The 26,897-nt window shown below is 41.1% G+C and overlaps 10 non-coding genes across 10 annotated transcripts; all 10 read left to right on the top strand.

Moving 5' to 3' along the window:
* The first annotated feature begins 531 nt into the window (after positions 1-531).
* On the top strand, positions 532-604 carry trnar-ucg. The gene has a single exon. It is a non-coding gene; the product is annotated as a tRNA-Arg (tRNA).
* A 629-nt stretch (positions 605-1,233) lies between these two features.
* trnar-ucg lies at positions 1,234-1,306 on the top strand. The gene has a single exon. It is a non-coding gene; the product is annotated as a tRNA-Arg (tRNA).
* A 284-nt stretch (positions 1,307-1,590) lies between these two features.
* On the top strand, positions 1,591-1,663 carry trnar-ucg. Its single transcript has one exon. It is a non-coding gene; the product is annotated as a tRNA-Arg (tRNA).
* Positions 1,664-2,293: 630 nt separating this feature from the next.
* On the top strand, positions 2,294-2,366 carry trnar-ucg. The gene has a single exon. It is a non-coding gene; the product is annotated as a tRNA-Arg (tRNA).
* A 3,048-nt stretch (positions 2,367-5,414) lies between these two features.
* On the top strand, positions 5,415-5,487 carry trnar-ucg. The gene has a single exon. It is a non-coding gene; the product is annotated as a tRNA-Arg (tRNA).
* A 285-nt stretch (positions 5,488-5,772) lies between these two features.
* On the top strand, positions 5,773-5,845 carry trnar-ucg. Its single transcript has one exon. It is a non-coding gene; the product is annotated as a tRNA-Arg (tRNA).
* A 632-nt stretch (positions 5,846-6,477) lies between these two features.
* Positions 6,478-6,550, top strand: trnaq-uug. Its single transcript has one exon. It is a non-coding gene; the product is annotated as a tRNA-Gln (tRNA).
* Positions 6,551-6,834: 284 nt separating this feature from the next.
* On the top strand, positions 6,835-6,907 carry trnar-ucg. The gene has a single exon. It is a non-coding gene; the product is annotated as a tRNA-Arg (tRNA).
* A 991-nt stretch (positions 6,908-7,898) lies between these two features.
* Positions 7,899-7,971, top strand: trnaq-uug. Its single transcript has one exon. It is a non-coding gene; the product is annotated as a tRNA-Gln (tRNA).
* A 910-nt stretch (positions 7,972-8,881) lies between these two features.
* trnar-ucg lies at positions 8,882-8,954 on the top strand. Its single transcript has one exon. It is a non-coding gene; the product is annotated as a tRNA-Arg (tRNA).
* Positions 8,955-26,897: the final 17,943 nt, after the last annotated feature.

Below are 26,897 nucleotides of genomic sequence, written 5' to 3'. Positions count from 1 at the left end.
TATTGCAAGGCCTGAGAATTATTGTGTCTGACTCTGCATCGCAAGATTGAGGGAAAAGGTCTCTTCTTACTTGTTAAATATCACTAGCTTTCCTCATTCGGACAGGTTCACAACTTGATGTCTATTGTAGCATAGCAAAGTCTCTATGATGTCAAATAGTGATGTATCACATAGACTGCGTGGCCTAATGGATAAGGCGTCTGACTTCGAATCAGAAGATTGAGGGTTTGAGTCACTTCGTGGTTGTTTAATTTCATTATCTCAGCAAATTTGAACATTTTTGCAATTTCCCGAAATAAGGCGTTGGTCTTGTTACTTTGAAAAGCTTGGACATTTTTGTTCAACTTTAATAATCTAAGACTGAAAGGCCTGAGAAATATTGTGTCTGATTCTGCATGGCAAGATTGAAGGAAATAGTATTTTTGTACTTGTTAAAAATCACTAGCTTTCCTCATTCGGACAGGTTCACAATTTGATGTCTATTGTTGCATAGCAAAGTCTCTATGATGTCAAATAGGGATGTATCAAATAGACTGCGTGGCCTAATGGATAAGGCGTCTGACTTCGAATCAGAAGATTGAGGGTTCGAGTCCCTTCGTGGTCGTTTAATTTCATTAGCTCAGCTAATTTGAACATGTTTGCAATTTCCCGAAATAAGGCATTGGTCTTGTTGCTTGGACATTTTTGTTCAACTTTAATAATCTAAGACTGAAAGGCCTGAGAAATATTGTGTCTGATTCGCATCGCAAGATTGAGGACATAGTCTTTTCGTACTTGTAAAATATCACTAGCTTTCCTCATTCGGATATGTTCACAATTTTGATGTCTGTTGTTGCTAAGCAACGTCTGTTTGATGTCATATCAGAGAATATGGAGTAGAAGGTGTTGCCTCGTGGATAAGGCGTCTTACTTGAAACAGAAAATTTAGGTTTTGAAGCATTTTCGTGGTCGTTTAATGTCATTAAATCAGCTAATATGGACATGTTTGCAATTTCCCGAAATAAGGCAATCTTGTTGCTTTGAAAAGCTAAGACATTGTTATTCATCTTTAATAATCTAATATTGCAAGGCCTGAGAATTATTGTGTCTGATTCTGCATCGCAAGATTGAGGGAAAAGGTCTCTTCTTACTTGTTAAATATCACTAGCTTTCCTCATTCGGACAGGTTCACAATTTGATGTCTATTGTTGCATAGCAAAGTCTCTATGATGTCAAATAGGGATGTATCACATAGACTGCGTGGCCTAATGGATAAGGCGTCTGACTTCGAATCAGAAGATTGAGGGTTCGAGTCCCTTCGTGGTCGTTTAATTTCATTAGCTCAGCTAATTTGAACATTTTTGCAATTTCCCAAAATAAGGCATTGGTCTTGTTGCTTTGAAAAGCTTGGACATTTTTGTTCAACTTTAATAATCTAAGACTGAAAGGCCTGAGAAATATTGTGTCTGAATCTGCATCGCAAGATTGAGGGACATAGTATTTTTGTACTTGTTAAAATCACTAGCTTTCCTCATTCGGACAGGTTCACAATTTGATGTCTATTGTTGCATAGCAAAGTCTCTATGATGTCAAATAGGGATGTATCAAATAGACTGCGTGGCCTAATGGATAAGGCGTCTGACTTCGAATCAGAAGATTGAGGGTTCGAGTCCCTTCGTGGTCGTTTAATTTCATTAAGCTCAGCTAATTTGAACATGTTTGCAATTTCCCGAAATAAGGCATTGGTCTTGTTGCTTGGACATTTTTGTTCAACTTTAATAATCTAAGACTGAAAGGCCTGAGAAATATTGTGTCTGATTCTGCATCGCAGATTGAGGACATAGTCTTTTGTACTTGTAAATATCACTAGCTTTCCTCATTCGGATATGATCACAATTTTGATGTCTGTTGTTGCTAAGCAACGTCTGTTTGATGTCATATCAGAGAATATGGAGTAGAAGGTGTTGCCTCGTGGATAAGGCGTCTTACTTCAAACAGAAAATTTAGGTTTTGAAGCATTTTCGTGGTCGTTTAATGTCATTAAATCAGCTAATATGGACATGTTTGCAATTTCCCGAAATAAGGCATTGGTCTTGCTTTGAAAAGCTAAGACATTGTTATTCATCTTTAATAATCTAATATTGCTGAAGGCCTGAGAATTATTGTGTCTGACTCTGCATCGCAAGATTGAGGAAAAAGGTCTCTTCTTACTTGTTAAATATCACTAGCTTTCCTCATTCGGACAGGTTCACAACTTGATGTCTATTGTAGCATAGCAAAGTCTCTATGATGTCAAATAGTGATGTATCACATAGACTGCGTGGCCTAATGGATAAGGCGTCTGACTTCGAATCAGAAGATTGAGGGTTCGAGTCCCTTCGTGGTCGTTTAATTTCATAAGCTCAGCTAATTTGAACATTTTTGCAATTTCCCAAAATAAGGCATTGGTCTTGTAGCTTTGAAAAGCTTGGACATTTTTGTTCAACTTTAATAATCTAAGACTGAAAGGCCTGAGAAATATTGTGTCTGAATCTGCATGGCAAGATTGAAGGAAATAGTATTTTTGTACTTGTTAAAAATCACTAGCTTTCCTCATTCGGACAGGTTCACAATTTGATGTCTATTGTTGCATAGCAAAGTCTCTATGATGTCAAATAGGGATGTATCAAATAGAATGCGTGGCCTAATGGATAAGGCGTCTGACTTCGAATCAGAAGATTGAGGGTTCGAGTCCCTTTGTTGTCGTTTAATTTCATAAGCTCAGCTAATTTGAACATGTTTGCAATTTCCCGAAATAAGGCATTGGTCTTGTTGCTTGGACATTTTTGTTCAACTTTAATAATCTAAGACTGAAAGGCCTGAGAAATATTGTGTCTGATTCTGCATCGCAAGATTGAGGGACATAGTCTTTACATACTTGTAAAATATCACTAGCTTTCCTCATTCGGATAGGTTCACAATTTTGATGTCTGTTGTTGCTAAGCAACGTCTGTTTGATGTCATATCAGAGAATATGGAGTAGAAGGTGTTGCCTCGTGGATAAGGCGTCTTACTTCGAAACAGAAAATTTAGGTTTTGAAGCATTTTCGTGGTCGTTTAATGTCATTAAATCAGCTAATATGGACATGTTTTCAATTTCCCTCAAATAAGGCAAATCTTATTGCTTTGAAAAGCTAAGACATTGTTATTCATCTTTAATAATCTAATCTTGCAAGGCCTGAGAATTATTGTGTCTGACTCTGCATCGCAAGATTGAGGGAAAAGGTCTCTTCTTACTTGTTAAATATCACTAGCTTTCCTCATTCGGACAGGTTCACGATTTAATGTCTATTGTTGCATAGCAAAGTCTCTATGATGTCAAATAGGGAAGTATTACATAGACTGTGTGGCCTAATGGATAAGGCGTCTGACTTCGAATCAGAAGATTGAGTATTCGAGTTCCTACGTGGTAGTTTAATTTTGTTAGCTCAACAAATTTCAACATGTTTGCAATTTCCCTCAATAGGGCATTGGTCTTGTTGCTTTGAAAAGCTTGGACATTGTTGTTCAACTTTAATAATCTAAGACTGAAAGGCGTGACAAATATTGTGTCTGAATCTGCATCGCAAGATTGAAGGAAAGAGTATTTTTGTACTTGTTAAAATCACTAGCTTTCCTCATTCGGACAGGTTCACAATTTGATGTCTATTGTTGCATAGCAAAGTCTCTATGATGCCAAATAGGGATGTATCAAATAGAATGCGTGGCCTAATGGATAAGGCGTCTGACTTCGAATCAGAAGATTGAGGGTTCGAGTCCCTTCGTTGTCGTTTAATTTCATAAGCTCAGCTAATTTGAACATGTTTGCAATTTCCCGAAATAAGGCATTGGTCTTGTTGCTTGGACATTTTTGTTCAACTTTAATAATCTAAGACTGAAAGGCCTGAGAAATATTGTGTCTGATTCGACATCGCAGGATTGAGGGACATAGTCTTTTCGTACTTGTACAATACCACTAGCTTTCCTCATTCGGATATGATCACAATTTTGATGTCTGTTGTTGCTAAGCAACGTCTGTTTGATGTCATATCGGAGAATATGGAGTAGAAGGTGTTGCCTCGTGGATAAGGTGTCTTACTTCAAAGCAGAAAAGTGAGGTTTTGAAGCATTTTCGTGGTCGTTTAATGTCATTAAATCAGCAAATATGGACATGTTTGCAATTTCCCGAAATAAGGGAAATCTTGTTGCTTTGAAAAGCTAAGACATTGTTATTCATCTTTAATAATCTAATATTGCAAGGCCTGAGAATTATTGTGTCTGATTCTGCACCGCAAGATTGAGGGAAAAGGTCTCTTCTTACTTGTTAAATATCACTAGCTTTCCTCATTCGGACAGGTTCACAACTTTGATGTCTACTGTTGCATTGCAAAGTCTGTATGATGTCAAATAGGGTCGTTTAATTTCATTAGCTCAGCTAATTTGAACATGTTTGCAATTTCCCTAAATAAGGCATTGGTCTTGTTGCTTTGAAAAGCTTGGACATTGTTGTTCAACTTTAATAATCTAAGACTGCAAGGCTTGAGAATTATTGTGTCTGAATCTGCATCGCAAGATTGAAGGAAAGAGTATCTTGGTACTTGTTAAAAATCCCTAGCTTTCCTCATTCGGACAGGTTCACGATTTAATGTCTATTGTTGCATAGCAAAGTCTCTATGATGTCAAATAGGGAAGTATTACATAGACTGTGTGGCCTAATTGATAAGGCGTCTGACTTCGAATCAGAAGATTGAGTATTCAAGTTCCTACGTGGTAGTTTAATTTCCTTAGCTCAACAAATTTCAACATGTTTGCAATTTCCCTCAATAGGGCATTGGTCTTGTTGCTTTGAAAAGCTTGGACATTGTTGTTCAACTTTAATAATCTAAGACTGAAAGGCCTGAGAAATATTGTGTCTGATTCGGCATCGCAGGATTGAGGGACATAGTCTTTTCGTACTTGTACAATATCACTAGCTTTCCTCATTCGGATATGATCACAATTTTGATGTCTGTTGTTGCTAAGCAACGTCTGTTTGATGTCATATCAGAGAATATGGAGTAGAAGGTGTTGCCTCGTGGATAAGGCGTCTTACTTCGAAACAGAAAATTTAGGTTTTGAAGCATTTTCGTGGTCGTTTAATGTCATTAAATCAGCTAATATGGACATGTTTTCAATTTCCCGAAATAAGGGAAATCTTATTGCTTTGAAAAGCTAAGACATTGTTATTCATCTTTAATAATCTAATCTTGCAAGGCCTGAGAATTATTGTGTCTGACTCTGCATCGCAAGATTGAGGGAAAAGGTCTCTTCTTACTTGTTAAATATCACTAGCTTTCCTCATTCGGACAGGTTCACAATTTGATGTCTATTGTAGCATAGCAAAGTCTCTATGATGTCAAATAGGGATGTATCACATAGACTGCGTGGCCTAATGGATAAGGCGTCTGACTTCGAATCAGAAGATTGAGGGTTCGAGTCCCTTCGTGGTCGTTTAATTTCATAAGCTCAGCTAATTTGAACATTTTTGCAATTTCCCGAAATAAGGCATTGGTCTTGTAGCTTTGAAAAGCTTGGACATTTTTGTTCAACTTTAATAATCTAAGACTGAAAGGCCTGACAAATATTGTGTCTGATTCGGCATGGCAAGATTGAGGGACATAGTATTTTTGTACTTGTTAAATATCACTAGCTTTCCTCATTCGGACAGGTTCACAATTTGATGTCTATTGTTGCATAGCAAAGTCTCTATGATGCCAAATAGGGATGTATCAAATAGACTGCGTGGCCTAATGGATAAGGCGTCTGACTTCGAATCAGAAGATTGAGGGTTCGAGTCCCTTCGTGGTCGTTTAATTTCATAAGCTCAGCTAATTTGAACATGTTTGCAATTTCCCGAAATAAGGCATTGGTCTTGTTGCTTGGACATTTTTGTTCAACTTTAATAATCTAAGACTGAAAGGCCTGAGAAATATTGTGTCTGATTCGGCATCGCAGGATTGAGGGACATAGTCTTTTCGTACTTGTACAATATCACTAGCTTTCCTCATTCGGATATGATCACAATTTTGATGTCTGTTGTTGCTAAGCAACGTCTGTTTGATGTCATATCAGAGAATATGGAGTAGAAGGTGTTGCCTCGTGGATAAGGCGTCTTACTTCGAAACAGAAAATTTAGGTTTTGAAGCATTTTCGTGGTCGTTTAATGTCATTAAATCAGCTAATATGGACATGTTTTCAATTTCCCGAAATAAGGGAAATCTTATTGCTTTGAAAAGCTAAGACATTGTTATTCATCTTTAATAATCTAATCTTGCAAGGCCTGAGAATTATTGTGTCTGACTCTGCATCGCAAGATTGAGGGAAAAGGTCTCTTCTTACTTGTTAAATATCACTAGCTTCCTCATTCGGACAGGTTCACAATTTGATGTCTATTGTAGCATAGCAAAGTCTCTATGATGTCAAATAGGGATGTATCAAATAGACTGCGTGGCCTAATGGATAAGGCGTCTGACTTTGAATCAGAAGATTGAGGGTTCGAGTCCCTTCGTGGTCGTTTAATTTCATAAGCTCAGCTAATTTGAACATTTTTGCAATTTCCCGAAATAAGGCATTGGTCTTGTAGCTTTGAAAAGCTTGGACATTTTTGTTCAACTTTAATAATCTAAGACTGAAAGGCCTGACAAATATTGTGTCTGATTCGGCATGGCAAGATTGAGGGACATAGTATTTTTGTACTTGTTAAATATCACAGCTTTCCTCATTCGGACAGGTTCACAATTTGATGTCTATTGTTGCATAGCAAAGTCTCTATGATGCCAAATAGGGATGTATCAAATAGACTGCGTGGCCTAATGGATAAGGCGTCTGACTTCGAATCGGAAGATTGAGGGTTCGAGTCCCTTCGTGGTTGTTTAATTTCATAAGCTCAGCTAATTTGAACATGTTTGCAATTTCCCGAAATAAGTCATTGGTCTTGTTGCTTAGACATTTTTGTTCAACTTTAATAATCTAAGACTGAAAGGCCTGAGAAATATTGTGTCTGATTCGGCATCGCAAGATTGAGGGACGTAGTCTTTTCGTACTTGTAAAATATCACTAGCTTTCCTCATTCGGATAGGTTCACAATTTTGATGTCTGTTGTTGCTAAGCAACGTCTGTTTGATGTCATATCGGAGAATATGGAGTAGAAGGTGTTGCCTCGTGGATAAGGCGTCTTACTTCAAAGCAGAAAAGTGAGGTTTTGAAGCATTTTCGTGGTCGTTTAATGTCATTAAATCAGCAAATATGGACATGTTTGCAATTTCCCGAAATAAGGGAAATCTTGTTGCTTTGAAAAGCTAAGACATTGTTATTCATCTTTAATAATCTAATATTGCAAGGCCTGAGAATTATTGTGTCTGATTCTGCACCGCAAGATTGAGGGAAAAGGTCTCTTCTTACTTGTTAAATATCACTAGCTTTCCTCATTCGGACAGGTTCACAATTTGATGTCTATTGTTGCATAGCAAAGTCTCTATGATGTCAAATAGGGATGTATTACATAGACTGTGTGGCCTAATGGATAAGGCGTCTGACTTCGAATCAGAAGATTGAGTATTCGAGTTCCTACGTGGTAGTTTAATTTCGTTAGCTCAACAAATTTCAACATGTTTGCAATTTCCCTCAATAGGGCATTGGTCTTGTTGCTTTGAAAAGCTTGGACATTGTTGTTCAACTTTAATAATCTAAGACTGAAAGGCCTGAGAAATATTGTGTCTGATTCGGCATCGCAAGATTGAGGGACATAGTATTTTTGTACTTGTTAAATATCACTAGCTTTCCTCATTCGGACAGGTTCACAATTTGATGTCTATTGTTGCATAGCAAAGTCTCTATGATGCCAAATAGGGATGTATCAAATAGACTGCGTGGCCTAATGGATAAGGCGTCTGACTTTGAATCAGAAGATTGAGGGTTCAAGTCCCTTCGTGGTCATTTAATTTCATAAGCTCAGCTAATTTGAACATGTTTGCAATTTCCCGAAATAAGTCATTGGTCTTGTTGCTTGGACATTTTTGTTCAACTTTAATAATCTAAGACTGAAAGGCCTGAGAAATATTGTGTCTGATTCGGCATCGCAAGATTGAGGGACGTAGTCTTTTCGTACTTGTAAAATATCACTAGCTTTCCTCATTCGGATAGGTTCACAATTTTGATGTCTGTTGTTGCTAAGCAACGTCTGTTTGATGTCATATCGGAGAATATGGAGTAGAAGGTGTTGCCTCGTGGATAAGGCGTCTTACTTCAAAGCAGAAAAGTGAGGTTTTGAAGCATTTTCGTGGTCGTTTAATGTCATTAAATCAGCAAATATGGACATGTTTGCAATTTCCCGAAATAAGGGAAATCTTGTTGCTTTGAAAAGCTAAGACATTGTTATTCATCTTTAATAATCTAATATTGCAAGGCCTGAGAATTATTGTGTCTGATTCTGCACCGCAAGATTGAGGGAAAAGGTCTCTTCTTACTTGTTAAATATCACTAGCTTTCCTCATTCGGACAGGTTCACAACTTTGATGTCTACTGTTGCATTGCAAAGTCTGTATGATGTCAAATAGGGTCGTTTAATTTCATTAGCTCAGCTAATTCGTACATGTTTGCAATTTCCCTAAATAAGGCATTGGTCTTGTTGCTTTGAAAAGCTTGGACATTGTTGTTCAACTTTAATAATCTAAGACTGCAAGGCTTGAGAATTATTGTGTCTGAATCTGCATCGCAAGATTGAAGGAAAGAGTATCTTGGTACTTGTTATAAATCCCTAGCTTTCCTCATTCGGACAGGTTCACGATTTGATGTCTATTGTTGCATAGCAAAGTCTCTATGATGTCAAATAGGGCTGTATCACATAGACTGTGTGGCCTAATGGATAAGGCGTCTGACTTCGAATCAGAAGATTGAGGGTTCGAGTCCCTTCCTGGTCGTTTAATTTCATACGCTCAGCTAATTTGAACATGTTTGCAATTTCCCCAAATAAGGCATTGGTCTTGTTTCTTTGAAAAGCTTGGACATTTTTGTTCAACTTTAATAATCTAAGACTGAAAGGCCTGAGAAATATTGTGTCTGATTCGGCTTCGCGAGATTGAGGGACATAGTCTTTTCGTACTTGTAAAATATCACTTGCTTTCCTCATTCGGATAGGTTCACAATTTTGATGTCTATTGTTGCATAGCAAAGTCTCTATGATGTCAATTAGGGAAGTATTACATAGACTGCGTTGCCTAATGGATAAGGTGTCTGACTTCGAATTAGAAGATTGAGGGTTCGAGTCCCTTCGTGGTAGTTTAATTTCATTATCTCAGCTAATTTGAACATAATTGCAATTTCCCGAAATAAGACATTGGTCTTATACATCCCTGTTTGACATTATAGAGACTTTGCTATGCAACAATAGACATCAAATTGTGAACCTGTCCGAATGAGGAAAGCTAGTGATTTTTAACAAGTACAAAGATACTCTTTCCTTCAATCTTGCGATGCAGATTCAGACACAATAATTCTCAGGGCTTTCAGTCTTAGATTATTAAAGTTGAACAAAAATTCAGTCTTAGATTATTAAAGTTGAACAAAAATGTCCAAGACATCAAAGTTTCAACCAACAATGAGGAATTTTATTTAACAAAGCAACATTTTCAATTTGCTGAGCTTATGAAATTAAACAGGCCTTTCAGTGTTAGATTATTAAAGTTAATCAATGTTCTGAATTTTCAAAGCAGACGCCTTATCCATTAGGCCACGCAGTTATGTGATTACATCCCTATTTGACATCATAGAGACTTTGCTATGCAACAGTAGACATCAAAGTTGTGAACCTGTCCGAATGAGGAAGGCTAGTGATATTTAACAAGTAAGAAGAGACCTTTTCCCTCAATCTTGCGATGCCGAATCAGACACAATATTTCTCAGGCCTTGCAATATTAGATTATTAAAGATGAATAACAATGTCCAAGCAACTAACAATGCCTTATTTCGGGAATTGCAAACATGTTCAAATTAGCTGAGCTAATGAAATTAAACGACCACGAAGGGACTTGAACCTCAATCTTCTGATTCGAAATCAGACGCCTTATCCATTAGGCCACGCAGTCTATGTGATACATCGCTATTTGACATCATAGAGACTTTGCTATGCAACAATAGACATCAAATTGTGAACCTGTCCGAATGAGGAAAGCTAATGATTTTTAACAAGTAGAAAGATACTCTTTCCTTCAATCTTGCGATGCAGATTCAGACACAATAATTCTCAGGCCTTGCAGTCTTCGATTTTGAAAGTTGAACAACAATGTTCAAGCTTTTCAAAGCAACAAGACCAATCACTTATTTCGGGAAATTGCAAACATGTCCATATTAGCTGATTTAATGACATTAAACGACCACGAAAATGCTTCAAAACCTCAATTTTCTGTTTCAAGTAAGACGCTTATCCACGAGGCAACACCTTCTACTCCATATTCTCCGACATGACATCAAACAGACTTTGCTGAGCAACAACAGACATCAAAATTGTGAACCTATCCGAATGAGGAAAGCTAGTGATATTTTACAAGTACGAAAAGACTATGTCCTTCAATCTTGCGATGCAGAATCAGACACAATAATTCTCAGGCCTTGCAGTCTTAGATTACAAAGTTGAAAGTTGAACAACAATGTCCAAGCTTTTCAAAGCAACAAGACCAATGCCTTATTTAGGGAAATTGCAACATGTACCAATTAGCTGAGCTAATGAAATTAAACGACCCTATTTGACATCATACAGACTTTGCTATGCAACAGTAGACATCAAAGTTGTGAACCTGTCCGAATGAGGAAAGCTAGTGATATTTAACAAGTAAGAAGAGACCTTTTCCCTCAATCTTGCGATGCAGAATCAGACACAATAATTATCAGGCCTTGCAATATTAGATTATTAAAGATGAATAACAATGTCTTAGCTTTTCAAAGCAACAAGATTTCCTTATTTCAGGAAATTGCAAACATGTCCATATTAGCATACCTTAAGGGAAGATTTCGGCAGTACCTGTATGGTTAGTGAGAAAGTCCATATTGCAAATGTACGGTCCCTTACTAGACGTCCGAAATCGTTTGTAAAATTTGCGGACGGCGTCGGGCCGAGCGGCAGGGCCGGACCTACCAGGAAGTCATCAAATTAACTTTGTCGGACATTCGGTTTCCGTTTGACAAAAATAATAAGATTTAGGTCATTTTTCCGCTGTCCCGGAAATTCCCACAAGAGGGCATAAGCAATCATATTGCTATTGGACAAAACATCACGATTCACGACGGGGCCTTATCTCGAAAACTGAAAATATTTAGAAGCCGAAACTCGGTGAGCGTAGGGGCGGCATAATGGGCAGTTGGCCCCGAACAAGATGGCGTCTAGGCCTCAACGGTTTTTGAGTTATAGCCATTTATCTGGGATTAAAGGTCCAAAATGAAAATAGAGAAATTAGTTTTCCACTTCACGTCAAAGTCAAGGAGCCTCCGGTGTCAATAAAAAAGAACCAGCCATTTATCTATCGTCATTTAAGAGAAATCATACAACGACACCTTGGTGATGTTCACGGATAGGTGTTTTTTTTTTCAACGGTTACAGATCCAGTTGCAGGGTGTTCTTACGAATCTTTTTAAAGTGTGCTGCGGAGCTCTGCGAGATTTCTGTGATTTTCTATGATTTTCTGAAGTAACACACACTCACTAAACCCTCCGTAAATAACTCAGTTCTTAACGTAAAGACTTAAAACTCAGGATTCTGTAAAGGCATACCCCAATCATAATATGAGTTTATTTATAGCTTCCTGTGCCAACAAGAAGTGCCTTTAATGATGTCACAGTGGCAGTTTCCAAGGGTTAAAAAGGTCAGATCTTTTCAAAACTTCATATGTGTGACTAGGTAACCCTCATGAACTGTAAATCAGTCATTTCTCCCAACAGATGTAAAAGAAAATCTCTCACACGCACACACAGCAAGGATGGAGTGAAAAGTGCGGTTCTCAAAGACACAGAGAGCAGGCAATGGCATAAACATAATCTCTAGGCCATGCCGAGTTCAACGAGATATCCCGCTTGACCGTAGCTCGCTCGGTCTAAGCGCAGCGACCATTAGAAAATGAGGCCCAAAATGAAGCCTGCCCCACAACGTCATTTGCTTTTGGGTGACAGTGAGAGAACCGTTAGGGTGAGAAGCACAATTCGACCTCAGGTACGTTCCTGAGGTCCTCCCGATCCGTGCAAGCCTAACCTTGACCATGTGGCATTAACCCTTAACAGTTAAAAGAAGGTGTTTACTTCAAACAGTTTGCATTGACTTCTCTCCCCATAGGAATACATTGCCTGCACCTCTAAATTCAACCTGAGGCCTATGTGGGTTATGAATGCCTTATGAACCTGTCTTCTATAACAATCCATCAGATCACTATGAGGTCTACCTGTGCCGATTCTAAGCTTCCTGAAGCAACCGGAAGTGGTTAAATTGATCCAAAAGGTGTTTTGCTGTACATAACCTTCAAAGGTGAAAATGACTTCATTCAACCCTGTGTAGATCGTAGATCAGTCAATTCTTAACTTAAAGACTTAAAACTCAGGATTCTGTAAGTTTCTATGTCAATCAAGACATGGGTTTACTTATAGCATCCAACCGGAAGTGGTTAAAATCACCCTAAAAGTGTTTTTCCATTACCTGCCTGCAGTTTGATAGACAGTGCATTCAACCCTGTGTAAATCAGTCAATTCTTAACGTAAGGACTTAAAACTCAGGATTCTGTAAAAGCATAGCCCAGTGAGGATATGTGTTGACTTATAGCTTCCTGTGCCAACCGGAAGTGCCTTAATTGGTGTCTCAGGGGCTGTTTCGAGGGGTTAAAAAAGTCAGATCTGTCCAAAACTTCATATGTGTGATTAGGCAACCCCCATGAACTGTAAATCAGTCATTTTTCCCATAAAATTTCAAAGGAAAACTAAATCACACAGACACACAACTTGGAAGGAGGGACGTATTGGGGTTTGAAGAGACAGGCATCACCATAGTCTCCAGGCTGTGCAGAGTTCAACGAGACGCCCCGCTTGACCGTAGCTCGCTCTGAGTGCAGCGACCTTGAAAAAAAGAAGGCGCAAAAGGAAGGCTGGCCCTCAATGTCATTTGCTTTTGGGTGACAGTGAGAGAACCGTTAGGGTGAGAAGCACAATTCGACCTCAGGTACGTTCCTGAGGTCCTCCCGATCCGTGCAAGCCTAACCTTGACCGTGTGGCATTAACCCTTAACAGTTAAAAGAAGGTGTTTACTTCAAACAGTTTGCATTGACTTCTCTCCCCATAGGAATACATTGCCTGCACCTCTAAATTCAACCTGAGGCCTATGTGGGTTATGAATGCCTTATGAACCTGTCTTCTATGACAGTCCATCAGATCACTATGAGGTCTACCTGTGCCGATTCTAAGCTTCCTGAAGCAACCGGAAGTGGTTAAATTGACCCAAAAGGTGTTTTGCTGTACATAACCTTCAAAGGTGAAAATGACTACATTCAACCCTGTGTAGATCGTAGATCAGTCAATTCTTAACTTAAAGACTTAAAACTCAGGATTCTGTAAGTTTCTATGTCAATCAAGACATGGGTTTACTTATAGCTTCCTGTGCCAACAGGAAGTGCCTTTAATGATGTCACAGTGGCAGTTTCCAAGGGTTAAAAAGGTCAGATCTTTTCAAAACTTCATATGTGTGACTAGGTAACCCTCATGAACTGTAAATCAGTCATTTCTCCCAACAGATGTAAAAGAAAAGCTCTCACACGCACACACAGCAAGGATGGAGTGAAAAAGTGCGGTTCTCAAAGACACAGAGAGCAGGCAATGGCATAAACATAATCTCTAGGCCGTGCCGAGTTCAACGAGATATCCCGCTTGACCGTAGCTCGCTCGGTCTGAGCGCAGCGACCATTAGAAAAGTAGGCCCAAAATGAAGCCTGCCCCACAACGTCATTTGCTTTTGGGTGACAGTGAGAGAACCGTTAGGGTGAGAAGCACAATTCGACCTCAGGTACGTTCCTAAGGTCCTCCTGATCCGTGCAAGCCTAACCTTGACCGTGTGGCATTAACCCTTAATAGTTAAAATAAGGTGTTTACTTCAAAGAGTTTCCATTGACTTCTCTCCCCATAGGAATACATTGCCTGCACCCCTAAATTCAACCTAAAGTCTATATGGGTTATGAATGCCGTATGAACCTGTCTTTGATAACAGTCCATCAGGCCAGTATGAGGTCTACCTGTGTTGATTTTAAGCTTCCTGGATCAACCGGAAGTGGTTAAAACCACCCTAAAAGTGTTTTTCCATTACCTGCCTGCAGTTTGATAGACAGTGCATTCAACCCTGTGTACATTTACATTTTACATTTAAGTCATTTAGCAGACGCTCTTATCCAGAGCGACTTACAAATTGGTGCATTCACCTTATGACATCCAGTGGAACAACCACTTTACAATAGTGCATCTAAATATTTTAAGGGGGAGGGGGGTGAGAAGGATTACTTTATCCTATCCTAGGTATTCCTTAAAGAGGTGGGGTTTCAGGTGTCTCCGGAAGGTGGTGATTGACTCCGCTGTCCTGGCGTCGTGAGGGAGTTTGTTCCACCATTGGGGAGCCAGAGCAGCGAACAGTTTTGACTGAGCTGAGCGGGAACTGTACTTCCTCAGTGGTAGGGAGGCGAGCAGGCCAGAGGTGGATGAACGCAGTGCCCTTATTTGGGTGTAGGGCCTGATCAGAGCCTGGAGGTACTGAGGTGCCGTTCCCCTCACAGCTCCGTAGGCAAGCACCATGGTCTTGTAGCGGATGCGAGCTTCAACTGGAAGCCAGTGGAGAGAGCGGAGGAGCGGGGTGACGTGAGAGAACTTGGGAAGGTTGAACACTAGACGGGCTGCGGCGTAAATCAGTCAATTCTTAACGTAAGGACTTAAAACTCAGGATTCTGTAAAAGCATAGCCCAGTGAGGATATGTGTTGACTTATAGCTTCCTGTGCCAACCGGAAGTGCCTTAATTGGTGTCTCAGGGGCTGTTTCGAGGGGTTAAAAAAGTCAGATCTGTCCAAAACTTCATATGTGTGATTAGGCAACCCCCATGAACTGTAAATCAGTCATTTTTCCCATAAAATTTCAAAGGAAAACTAAATCACACAGACACACAACTTGGAAGGAGGGACGTATTGGGGTTTGAAGAGACAGACAGTGCCTCCAATAGTTAGTTTTGTTCGAGCTAAAAAAGAACCGTCAGACCTAGAGTTTCGAAACTTTAGAAACCTGTTCTAGACCTCGGGTCGATAGTCCGTGGTGAGTTAGGTGGCTCTAGAACAGGGGTGTCAAAGTCAAATGGACGGAGGGCCAAATAAAAAATTTAGCTACAAGCCGAGGGCCGGACTGTTCGAATGTTCATTGAAAATTTTTTAAATGACGCATATAGTCTAGTGAACCTAATTGAACCTACTGAAAACCTAACAAATATATTCCAATATGATCAGATAAATAAAGCAATATTTTCTTATGGCTCTGTCAGTAATCTTTAATTTTCAACAGACACAAAAGACAAATTTCCTTTATATAAAAATCCCCATAACATGAACATTAAATGAAAGAAACCGGTATTCAAGGCACCATCAGTAGCCTATATTTTCTATTTTAGCAAAAGTGGGCTAAATTTACTTCAAAGAAAAAAACAATAATAGCAATTTTCTATCATCCACTCAACTGAAATATTTTTAAAATATAATTGGATTGAAATACAATAAAATAAAGTGCAAAAATCTATTAATCAAAAACAACACTTTGTTTAAGGAGAAGTAACATGCAGTGAAAACAAATATTAAACTTTAACTTTTAAACTTGAACTGAGTAAAAACTCTAAATATGTGATTGCACAGTAATGTTCACTTGTTTGAGGTTGAGGGTGATACTTGGTGGTGTCCCATCTTTTCCACAAGTTCATCAATGTTCGGGGTAAGGCTCTGAGCTGAGGAAATCCTCAGAATTGAGTGGAGGTGTTCAGCAGTAAGTCGACTTCTGTGTGATGTTTTGTTCAAGTTCATCAAAGAAAACAGTTGTTCACACAGGTATGTGCTGCCAAACATAGACAACGTTTGAGCAGCCTGGATGCGCAGCTGGGGCATTGTGTCGGGAGGAAACGGTGTTTCTGCTCAGACTCACATTTAAAAAGAGTTGCCTTTTTCTGGGCAAACTTCGTCACAAACTTTAATCATGCAGTTTTTGATGAAATCCCCTCCGTAAATGGCCGGGCTGATTTAGCGATCTCTTCTGCCAAAATAAAACTGGCCTTGACAGCAGCCTGGCCTTGTGATTTGGCTTTTTTGAACAGAGCCTGTCGAGATTTGAGGCCTCGTTTTAATTCCTCTGCCTTTTGTAGCCTTTGTTCCATGTCCATATTCTTGTTTTTGTCCGCGTGTTTCGTTTCATAATGTCGTCTCAGATTATACTCTTTCAGTACCGCCACACTTTCTCCACACAGAAGACACAGAGGTTTTCCAGCTACCTCCGTGAACAAATACTCCGACTCCCACCTTGTTTGAAACCCCGGTTCTCAGTGTCCACCTTCCGTTTTGCCATTTTTGATGGGTATCTGAAAGTTAATTTTACTGTGATGCTGACAACTGCTGTGCCAATAAATATTGAAATGAAGCAGCCTACTGCTCGGTGCGTCACCGTTGCATTGTGGGAAATGTAGTATTGGTGCGTGTAAAAGATCTGCGGGCTGCCGGCTTGCTGCGGTCTGCGGGCCGGTTCTAATAATAAATCAAGATCATCCCAGGGGCCGTAAAAACCTTCTCGCGGGCCGGATGTGGCCCGCGGGCCTTGACTCTGACATATGTGCTCTAGAAGGTTCTCGGACCGAGAAATAGCCTCGTACATTTGCAATGACTTCAATTCATTTTGACCATTACGAAAATGGCGACATTTAGAAAAGTCTCAGAGACACAAGACTAGGTGCATTGAAACCGGCTCGGCCCATAGAGACGGACCCCAATGTTTCGGTCCGATAGCTCATTCAAGGACCCCATAGCAAGGCATGGAAAAAAGTGGATTTTCAGCACCAATTAGGGTTTTACTCGGGCACCGAAGGACCTATCGAGCCGAAACTCGGGATTCGGGGTCGCCTCACATAGGCCTTCACATAATGTCCGACCTGGACCCGCAGCTAGAACGTAACTATGTGTTTTACGTTTTTATTATGTTTTAAACTAAAGGCGCTGTGAATTATGGGCCTGCTCTGACATATATGATAGTTGGCTTCTAAATGAGTTGGAAAAAGTGGGTTTGGTGTCAATTGGTATCAGTTTGGTGTCAAAATGACATCTAATTGACTGATGGACACTGACTTGCGAGTTGACTTTTGTACATTTGCAATATGTTTAAACGGAGAGGGACCATCACCAAAATGGCATTCTGAAATCAACACAAAAAATGGCATCACCATAGTCTCCAGGCTGTGCAGAGTTCAACGAGACGCCCCGCTTGACCGTAGCTCGCTCTGAGTGCAGCGACCTTGAAAAAAGAAGGCGCAAAAGGAAGGCTGGCCCTCAATGTCATTTGCTTTTGGGTGACAGTGAGAGAACCGTTAGGGTGAGAAGCACAATTCGACCTCAGGTACGTTCCTGAGGTCCTCCCGATCCGTGCAAGCCTAACCTTGACCGTGTGGCATTAACCCTTAACAGTTAAAATAAGGTGTTTACTTCAAACAGTTTGCATTGACTTCTCTCCCCATAGGAATACATTGCCTGCACCTCTAAATTCAACCTGAGGCCTATGTGGGTTATGAATGCCTTATGAACCTGTCTTCTATGACAGTCCATCAGATCACTATGAGGTCTACCTGTGCCGATTCTAAGCTTCCTGAAGCAACCGGAAGTGGTTAAATTGACCCAAAAGGTGTTTTGCTGTACATAACCTTCAAAGGTGAAAATGACTACATTCAACCCTGTGTAGATCGTAGATCAGTCAATTCTTAACTTAAAGACTTAAAACTCAGGATTCTGTAAGTTTCTATGTCAATCAAGACATGGGTTTACTTATAGCTTCCTGTGCCAACAGGAAGTGCCTTTAATGATGTCACAGTGGCAGTTTCCAAGGGTTAAAAAGGTCAGATCTTTTCAAAACTTCATATGTGTGACTAGGTAACCCTCATGAACTGTAAATCAGTCATTTCTCCCAACAGATGTAAAAGAAAAGCTCTCACACGCACACACAGCAAGGATGGAGAGAAAAAGTGCGGTTCTCAAAGACACAGAGAGCAGGCAATGGCATAAACATAATCTCTAGGCCGTGCCGAGTTCAACGAGATATCCCGCTTGACCGTAGCTCGCTCGGTCTGAGCGCAGCGACCATTAGAAAAGTAGGCCCAAAATGAAGCCTGCCCCACAACGTCATTTGCTTTTGGGTGACAGTGAGAGAACCGTTAGGGTGAGAAGCACAATTCGACCTCAGGTACGTTCCTAAGGTCCTCCTGATCCGTGCAAGCCTAACCTTGCCCGTGTGGCATTAACCCTTAATAGTTAAAATAAGGTGTTTACTTCAAAGAGTTTCCATTGACTTCTCTCCCCATAGGAATACATTGCCTGCACCCCTAAATTCAACCTAAAGTCTATATGGGTTATGAATGCCGTATGAACCTGTCTTTGATAACAGTCCATCAGGCCAGTATGAGGTCTACCTGTGTTGATTTTAAGCTTCCTGGATCAACCGGAAGTGGTTAAAACCACCCTAAAAGTGTTTTTCCATTACCTGCCTGCAGTTTGATAGACAGTGCATTCAACCCTGTGTACATTTACATTTTACATTTAAGTCATTTAGCAGACGCTCTTATCCAGAGCGACTTACAAATTGGTGCATTCACCTTATGACATCCAGTGGAACAACCACTTTACAATAGTGCATCTAAATATTTTAAGGGGGAGGGGGTGAGAAGGATTACTTTATCCTATCCTAGGTATTCCTTAAAGAGGTGGGGTTTCAGGTGTCTCCGGAAGGTGGTGATTGACTCCGCTGTCCTGGCGTCGTGAGGGAGTTTGTTCCACCATTGGGGAGCCAGAGCAGCGAACAGTTTTGACTGAGCTGAGCGGGAACTGTACTTCCTCAGTGGTAGGGAGGCGAGCAGGCCAGAGGTGGATGAACGCAGTGCCCTTATTTGGGTGTAGGGCCTGATCAGAGCCTGGAGGTACTGAGGTGCCGTTCCCCTCACAGCTCCGTAGGCAAGCACCATGGTCTTGTAGCGGATGCGAGCTTCAACTGGAAGCCAGTGGAGAGAGCGGAGGAGCGGGGTGACGTGAGAGAACTTGGGAAGGTTGAACACTAGACGGGCTGCGGCGTAAATCAGTCAATTCTTAACGTAAGGACTTAAAACTCAGGATTCTGTAAAAGCATAGCCCAGTGAGGATATGTGTTGACTTATAGCTTCCTGTGCCAACCGGAAGTGCCTTAATTGGTGTCTCAGGGGCTGTTTCGAGGGGTTAAAAAAGTCAGATCTGTCCAAAACTTCATATGTGTGATTAGGCAACCCCCATGAACTGTAAATCAGTCATTTTTCCCATAAAATTTCAAAGGAAAACTAAATCACACAGACACACAACTTGGAAGGAGGGACGTATTGGGGTTTGAAGAGACAGACAGTGCCTCCAATAGTTAGTTTTGTTCGAGCTAAAAAAGAACCGTCAGACCTAGAGTTTCGAAACTTTAGAAACCTGTTCTAGACCTCGGGTCGATAGTCCGTGGTGAGTTAGGTGGCTCTAGAACAGGGGTGTCAAAGTCAAATGGACGGAGGGCCAAATAAAAAATTTAGCTACAAGCCGAGGGCCGGACTGTTCGAATGTTCATTGAAAATTTTTTAAATGACGCATATAGTCTAGTGAACCTAATTGAACCTACTGAAAACCTAACAAATATATTCCAATATGATCAGATAAATAAAGCAATATTTTCTTATGGCTCTGTCAGTAATCTTTAATTTTCAACAGACACAAAAGACAAATTTCCTTTATATAAAAATCCCCATAACATGAACATTAAATGAAAGAAACCGGTATTCAAGGCACCATCAGTAGCCTATATTTTCTATTTTAGCAAAAGTGGGCTAAATTTACTTCAAAGAAAAAAACAATAATAGCAATTTTCTATCATCCACTCAACTGAAATATTTTTAAAATATAATTGGATTGAAATACAATAAAATAAAGTGCAAAAATCTATTAATCAAAAACAACACTTTGTTTAAGGAGAAGTAACATGCAGTGAAAACAAATATTAAACTTTAACTTTTAAACTTGAACTGAGTAAAAACTCTAAATATGTGATTGCACAGTAATGTTCACTTGTTTGAGGTTGAGGGTGATACTTGGTGGTGTCCCATCTTTTCCACAAGTTCATCAATGTTCGGGGTAAGGCTCTGAGCTGAGGAAATCCTCAGAATTGAGTGGAGGTGTTCAGCAGTAAGTCGACTTCTGTGTGATGTTTTGTTCAAGTTCATCAAAGAAAACAGTTGTTCACACAGGTATGTGCTGCCAAACATAGACAACGTTTGAGCAGCCTGGATGCGCAGCTGGGGCATTGTGTCGGGAGGAAACGGTGTTTCTGCTCAGACTCACATTTAAAAAGAGTTGCCTTTTTTCTGGGCAAACTTCGTCACAAACTTTAATCATGCAGTTTTTGATGAAATCCCCCTCCGTAAATGGCCGGGCTGATTTAGCGATCTCTTCTGCCAAAATAAAACTGGCCTTGACAGCAGCCTGGCCTTGTGATTTGGCTTTTTTGAACAGAGCCTGTCGAGATTTGAGGCCTCGTTTTAATTCCTCTGCCTTTTGTAGCCTTTGTTCCATGTCCATATTCTTGTTTTTGTCCGCGTGTTTCGTTTCATAATGTCGTCTCAGATTATACTCTTTCAGTACCGCCACACTTTCTCCACACAGAAGACACAGAGGTTTTCCAGCTACCTCCGTGAACAAATACTCCGACTCCCACCTTGTTTGAAACCCCGGTTCTCAGTGTCCACCTTCCGTTTTGCCATTTTTGATGGGTATCTGAAAGTTAATTTTACTGTGATGCTGACAACTGCTGTGCCAATAAATATTGAAATGAAGCAGCCTACTGCTCGGTGCGTCACCGTTGCATTGTGGGAAATGTAGTATTGGTGCGTGTAAAAGATCTGCGGGCTGCCGGCTTGCTGCGGTCTGCGGGCCGGTTCTAATAATAAATCAAGATCATCCCAGGGGCCGTAAAAAACCTTCTCGCGGGCCGGATGTGGCCCGCGGGCCTTGACTCTGACATATGTGCTCTAGAAGGTTCTCGGACCGAGAAATAGCCTCGTACATTTGCAATGACTTCAATTCATTTTGACCATTACGAAAATGGCGACATTTAGAAAAGTCTCAGAGACACAAGACTAGGTGCATTGAAACCGGCTCGGCCCATAGAGACGGACCCCAATGTTTCGGTCCGATAGCTCATTCAAGGACCCCATAGCAAGGCATGGAAAAAGTGGATTTTCAGCACCAATTAGGGTTTTACTCGGGCACCGAAGGACCTATCGAGCCGAAACTCGGGATTCGGGGTCGCCTCACATAGGCCTTCACATAATGTCCGACCTGGACCCGCAGCTAGAACGTAACTATGTGTTTTACGTTTTTATTATGTTTTAAACTAAAGGCGCTGTGAATTATGGGCCTGCTCTGACATATATGATAGTTGGCTTCTAAATGAGTTGGAAAAAGTGGGTTTGGTGTCAATTGGTATCAGTTTGGTGTCAAAATGACATCTAATTGACTGATGGACACTGACTTGCGAGTTGACTTTTGTACATTTGCAATATGTTTAAACGGAGAGGGACCATCACCAAAATGGCATTCTGAAATCAACACAAAAAATGGCATCACCATAGTCTCCAGGCTGTGCAGAGTTCAACGAGACGCCCCGCTTGACCGTAGCTCGCTCTGAGTGCAGCGACCTTGAAAAAAGAAGGCGCAAAAGGAAGGCTGGCCCTCAATGTCATTTGCTTTTGGGTGACAGTGAGAGAACCGTTAGGGTGAGAAGCACAATTCGACCTCAGGTACGTTCCTGAGGTCCTCCCGATCCGTGCAAGCCTAACCTTGACCGTGTGGCATTAACCCTTAACAGTTAAAATAAGGTGTTTACTTCAAACAGTTTGCATTGACTTCTCTCCCCATAGGAATACATTGCCTGCACCTCTAAATTCAACCTGAGGCCTATGTGGGTTATGAATGCCTTATGAACCTGTCTTCTATGACAGTCCATCAGATCACTATGAGGTCTACCTGTGCCGATTCTAAGCTTCCTGAAGCAACCGGAAGTGGTTAAATTGACCCAAAAGGTGTTTTGCTGTACATAACCTTCAAAGGTGAAAATGACTACATTCAACCCTGTGTAGATCGTAGATCAGTCAATTCTTAACTTAAAGACTTAAAACTCAGGATTCTGTAAGTTTCTATGTCAATCAAGACATGGGTTTACTTATAGCTTCCTGTGCCAACAGGAAGTGCCTTTAATGATGTCACAGTGGCAGTTTCCAAGGGTTAAAAAGGTCAGATCTTTTCAAAACTTCATATGTGTGACTAGGTAACCCTCATGAACTGTAAATCAGTCATTTCTCCCAACAGATGTAAAAGAAAAGCTCTCACACGCACACACAGCAAGGATGGAGAGAAAAAGTGCGGTTCTCAAAGACACAGAGAGCAGGCAATGGCATAAACATAATCTCTAGGCCGTGCCGAGTTCAACGAGATATCCCGCTTGACCGTAGCTCGCTCGGTCTGAGCGCAGCGACCATTAGAAAAGTAGGCCCAAAATGAAGCCTGCCCCACAACGTCATTTGCTTTTGGGTGACAGTGAGAGAACCGTTAGGGTGAGAAGCACAATTCGACCTCAGGTACGTTCCTAAGGTCCTCCTGATCCGTGCAAGCCTAACCTTGCCCGTGTGGCATTAACCCTTAATAGTTAAAATAAGGTGTTTACTTCAAAGAGTTTCCATTGACTTCTCTCCCCATAGGAATACATTGCCTGCACCCCTAAATTCAACCTAAAGTCTATATGGGTTATGAATGCCGTATGAACCTGTCTTTGATAACAGTCCATCAGGCCAGTATGAGGTCTACCTGTGTTGATTTTAAGCTTCCTGGATCAACCGGAAGTGGTTAAAACCACCCTAAAAGTGTTTTTCCATTACCTGCCTGCAGTTTGATAGACAGTGCATTCAACCCTGTGTACATTTACATTTTACATTTAAGTCATTTAGCAGACGCTCTTATCCAGAGCGACTTACAAATTGGTGCATTCACCTTATGACATCCAGTGGAACAACCACTTTACAATAGTGCATCTAAATATTTTAAGGGGGGGGGGTGAGAAGGATTACTTTATCCTATCCTAGGTATTCCTTAAAGAGGTGGGGTTTCAGGTGTCTCCGGAAGGTGGTGATTGACTCCGCTGTCCTGGCGTCGTGAGGGAGTTTGTTCCACCATTGGGGAGCCAGAGCAGCGAACAGTTTTGACTGAGCTGAGCGGGAACTGTACTTCCTCAGTGGTAGGGAGGCGAGCAGGCCAGAGGTGGATGAACGCAGTGCCCTTATTTGGGTGTAGGGCCTGATCAGAGCCTGGAGGTACTGAGGTGCCGTTCCCCTCACAGCTCCGTAGGCAAGCACCATGGTCTTGTAGCGGATGCGAGCTTCAACTGGAAGCCAGTGGAGAGAGCGGAGGAGCGGGGTGACGTGAGAGAACTTGGGAAGGTTGAACACTAGACGGGCTGCGGCGTAAATCAGTCAATTCTTAACGTAAGGACTTAAAACTCAGGATTCTGTAAAAGCATAGCCCAGTGAGGATATGTGTTGACTTATAGCTTCCTGTGCCAACCGGAAGTGCCTTAATTGGTGTCTCAGGGGCTGTTTCGAGGGGTTAAAAAGTCAGATCTGTCCAAAACTTCATATGTGTGATTAGGCAACCCCCATGAACTGTAAATCAGTCATTTTTCCCATAAAATTTCAAAGGAAAACTAAATCACACAGACACACAACTTGGAAGGAGGGACGTATTGGGGTTTGAAGAGACAGACAGTGCCTCCAATAGTTAGTTTTGTTCGAGCTAAAAAGAACCGTCAGACCTAGAGTTTCGAAACTTTAGAAACCTGTTCTAGACCTCGGGTCGATAGTCCGTGGTGAGTTAGGTGGCTCTAGAACAGGGGTGTCAAAGTCAAATGGACGGAGGGCCAAATAAAAATTTAGCTACAAGCCGAGGGCCGGACTGTTCGAATGTTCATTGAAATTTTTTAAATGACGCATATAGTCTAGTGAACCTAATTGAACCTACTGAAAACCTAACAAATATATTCCAATATGATCAGATAAATAAAGCAATATTTTCTTATGGCTCTGTCAGTAATCTTTAATTTTCAACAGACACAAAAGACAAATTTCCTTTATATAAAAATCCCCATAACATGAACATTAAATGAAAGAAACCGGTATTCAAGGCACCATCAGTAGCCTATATTTTCTATTTTAGCAAAAGTGGGCTAAATTTACTTCAAAGAAAAAAACAATAATAGCAATTTTCTATCATCCACTCAACTGAAATATTTTTAAAATATAATTGGATTGAAATACAATAAAATAAAGTGCAAAAATCTATTAATCAAAAACAACACTTTGTTTAAGGAGAAGTAACATGCAGTGAAAACAAATATTAAACTTTAACTTTTAAACTTGAACTGAGTAAAAACTCTAAATATGTGATTGCACAGTAATGTTCACTTGTTTGAGGTTGAGGGTGATACTTGGTGGTGTCCCATCTTTTCCACAAGTTCATCAATGTTCGGGGTAAGGCTCTGAGCTGAGGAAATCCTCAGAATTGAGTGGAGGTGTTCAGCAGTAAGTCGACTTCTGTGTGATGTTTTGTTCAAGTTCATCAAAGAAAACAGTTGTTCACACAGGTATGTGCTGCCAAACATAGACAACGTTTGAGCAGCCTGGATGCGCAGCTGGGGCATTGTGTCGGGGAGGAAACGGTGTTTCTGCTCAGACTCACATTTAAAAAGAGTTGCCTTTTTTCTGGGCAAACTTCGTCACAAACTTTAATCATGCAGTTTTTGATGAAATCCCCCTCCGTAAATGGCCGGGCTGATTTAGCGATCTCTTCTGCCAAAATAAAACTGGCCTTGACAGCAGCCTGGCCTTGTGATTTGGCTTTTTTGAACAGAGCCTGTCGAGATTTGAGGCCTCGTTTTAATTCCTCTGCCTTTTGTAGCCTTTGTTCCATGTCCATATTCTTGTTTTTGTCCGCGTGTTTCGTTTCATAATGTCGTCTCAGATTATACTCTTTCAGTACCGCCACACTTTCTCCACACAGAAGACACAGAGGTTTTCCAGCTACCTCCGTGAACAAATACTCCGACTCCCACCTTGTTTGAAACCCCCGGTTCTCAGTGTCCACCTTCCGTTTTGCCATTTTTGATGGGTATCTGAAAGTTAATTTTACTGTGATGCTGACAACTGCTGTGCCAATAAATATTGAAATGAAGCAGCCTACTGCTCGGTGCGTCACCGTTGCATTGTGGGAAATGTAGTATTGGTGCGTGTAAAAGATCTGCGGGCTGCCGGCTTGCTGCGGTCTGCGGGCCGGTTCTAATAATAAATCAAGATCATCCCAGGGGCCGTAAAAAACCTTCTCGCGGGCCGGATGTGGCCCGCGGGCCTTGACTCTGACATATGTGCTCTAGAAGGTTCTCGGACCGAGAAATAGCCTCGTACATTTGCAATGACTTCAATTCATTTTGACCATTACGAAAATGGCGACATTTAGAAAAGTCTCAGAGACACAAGACTAGGTGCATTGAAACCGGCTCGGCCCATAGAGACGGACCCCAATGTTTCGGTCCGATAGCTCATTCAAGGACCCCATAGCAAGGCATGGAAAAAGTGGATTTTCAGCACCAATTAGGGTTTTACTCGGGCACCGAAGGACCTATCGAGCCGAAACTCGGGATTCGGGGTCGCCTCACATAGGCCTTCACATAATGTCCGACCTGGACCCGCAGCTAGAACGTAACTATGTGTTTTACGTTTTTATTATGTTTTAAACTAAAGGCGCTGTGAATTATGGGCCTGCTCTGACATATATGATAGTTGGCTTCTAAATGAGTTGGAAAAAGTGGGTTTGGTGTCAATTGGTATCAGTTTGGTGTCAAAATGACATCTAATTGACTGATGGACACTGACTTGCTAGTTGACTTTTGTACATTTGCAATATGTTTAAACGGAGAGGGACCATCACCAAAATGGCATTCTGAAATCAACACAAAAAATGGCATCACCATAGTCTCCAGGCTGTGCAGAGTTCAACGAGACGCCCCGCTTGACCGTAGCTCGCTCTGAGTGCAGCGACCTTGAAAAAAAGAAGGCGCAAAAGGAAGGCTGGCCCTCAATGTCATTTGCTTTTGGGTGACAGTGAGAGAACCGTTAGGGTGAGAAGCACAATTCGACCTCAGGTACGTTCCTGAGGTCCTCCCGATCCGTGCAAGCCTAACCTTGACCGTGTGGCATTAACCCTTAACAGTTAAAATAAGGTGTTTACTTCAAACAGTTTGCATTGACTTCTCTCCCCATAGGAATACATTGCCTGCACCTCTAAATTCAACCTGAGGCCTATGTGGGTTATGAATGCCTTATGAACCTGTCTTCTATGACAGTCCATCAGATCACTATGAGGTCTACCTGTGCCGATTCTAAGCTTCCTGAAGCAACCGGAAGTGGTTAAATTGACCCAAAAGGTGTTTTGCTGTACATAACCTTCAAAGGTGAAAATGACTACATTCAACCCTG

The sequence above is a fragment of the Oncorhynchus gorbuscha genome, unplaced genomic scaffold, assembly GCF_021184085.1.
Source record: "Oncorhynchus gorbuscha isolate QuinsamMale2020 ecotype Even-year unplaced genomic scaffold, OgorEven_v1.0 Un_scaffold_579, whole genome shotgun sequence".
Taxonomy (NCBI): Eukaryota; Metazoa; Chordata; class Actinopteri; order Salmoniformes; family Salmonidae; genus Oncorhynchus; species Oncorhynchus gorbuscha.
This window is presented reverse-complemented; position numbering and strand designations above follow the sequence as displayed.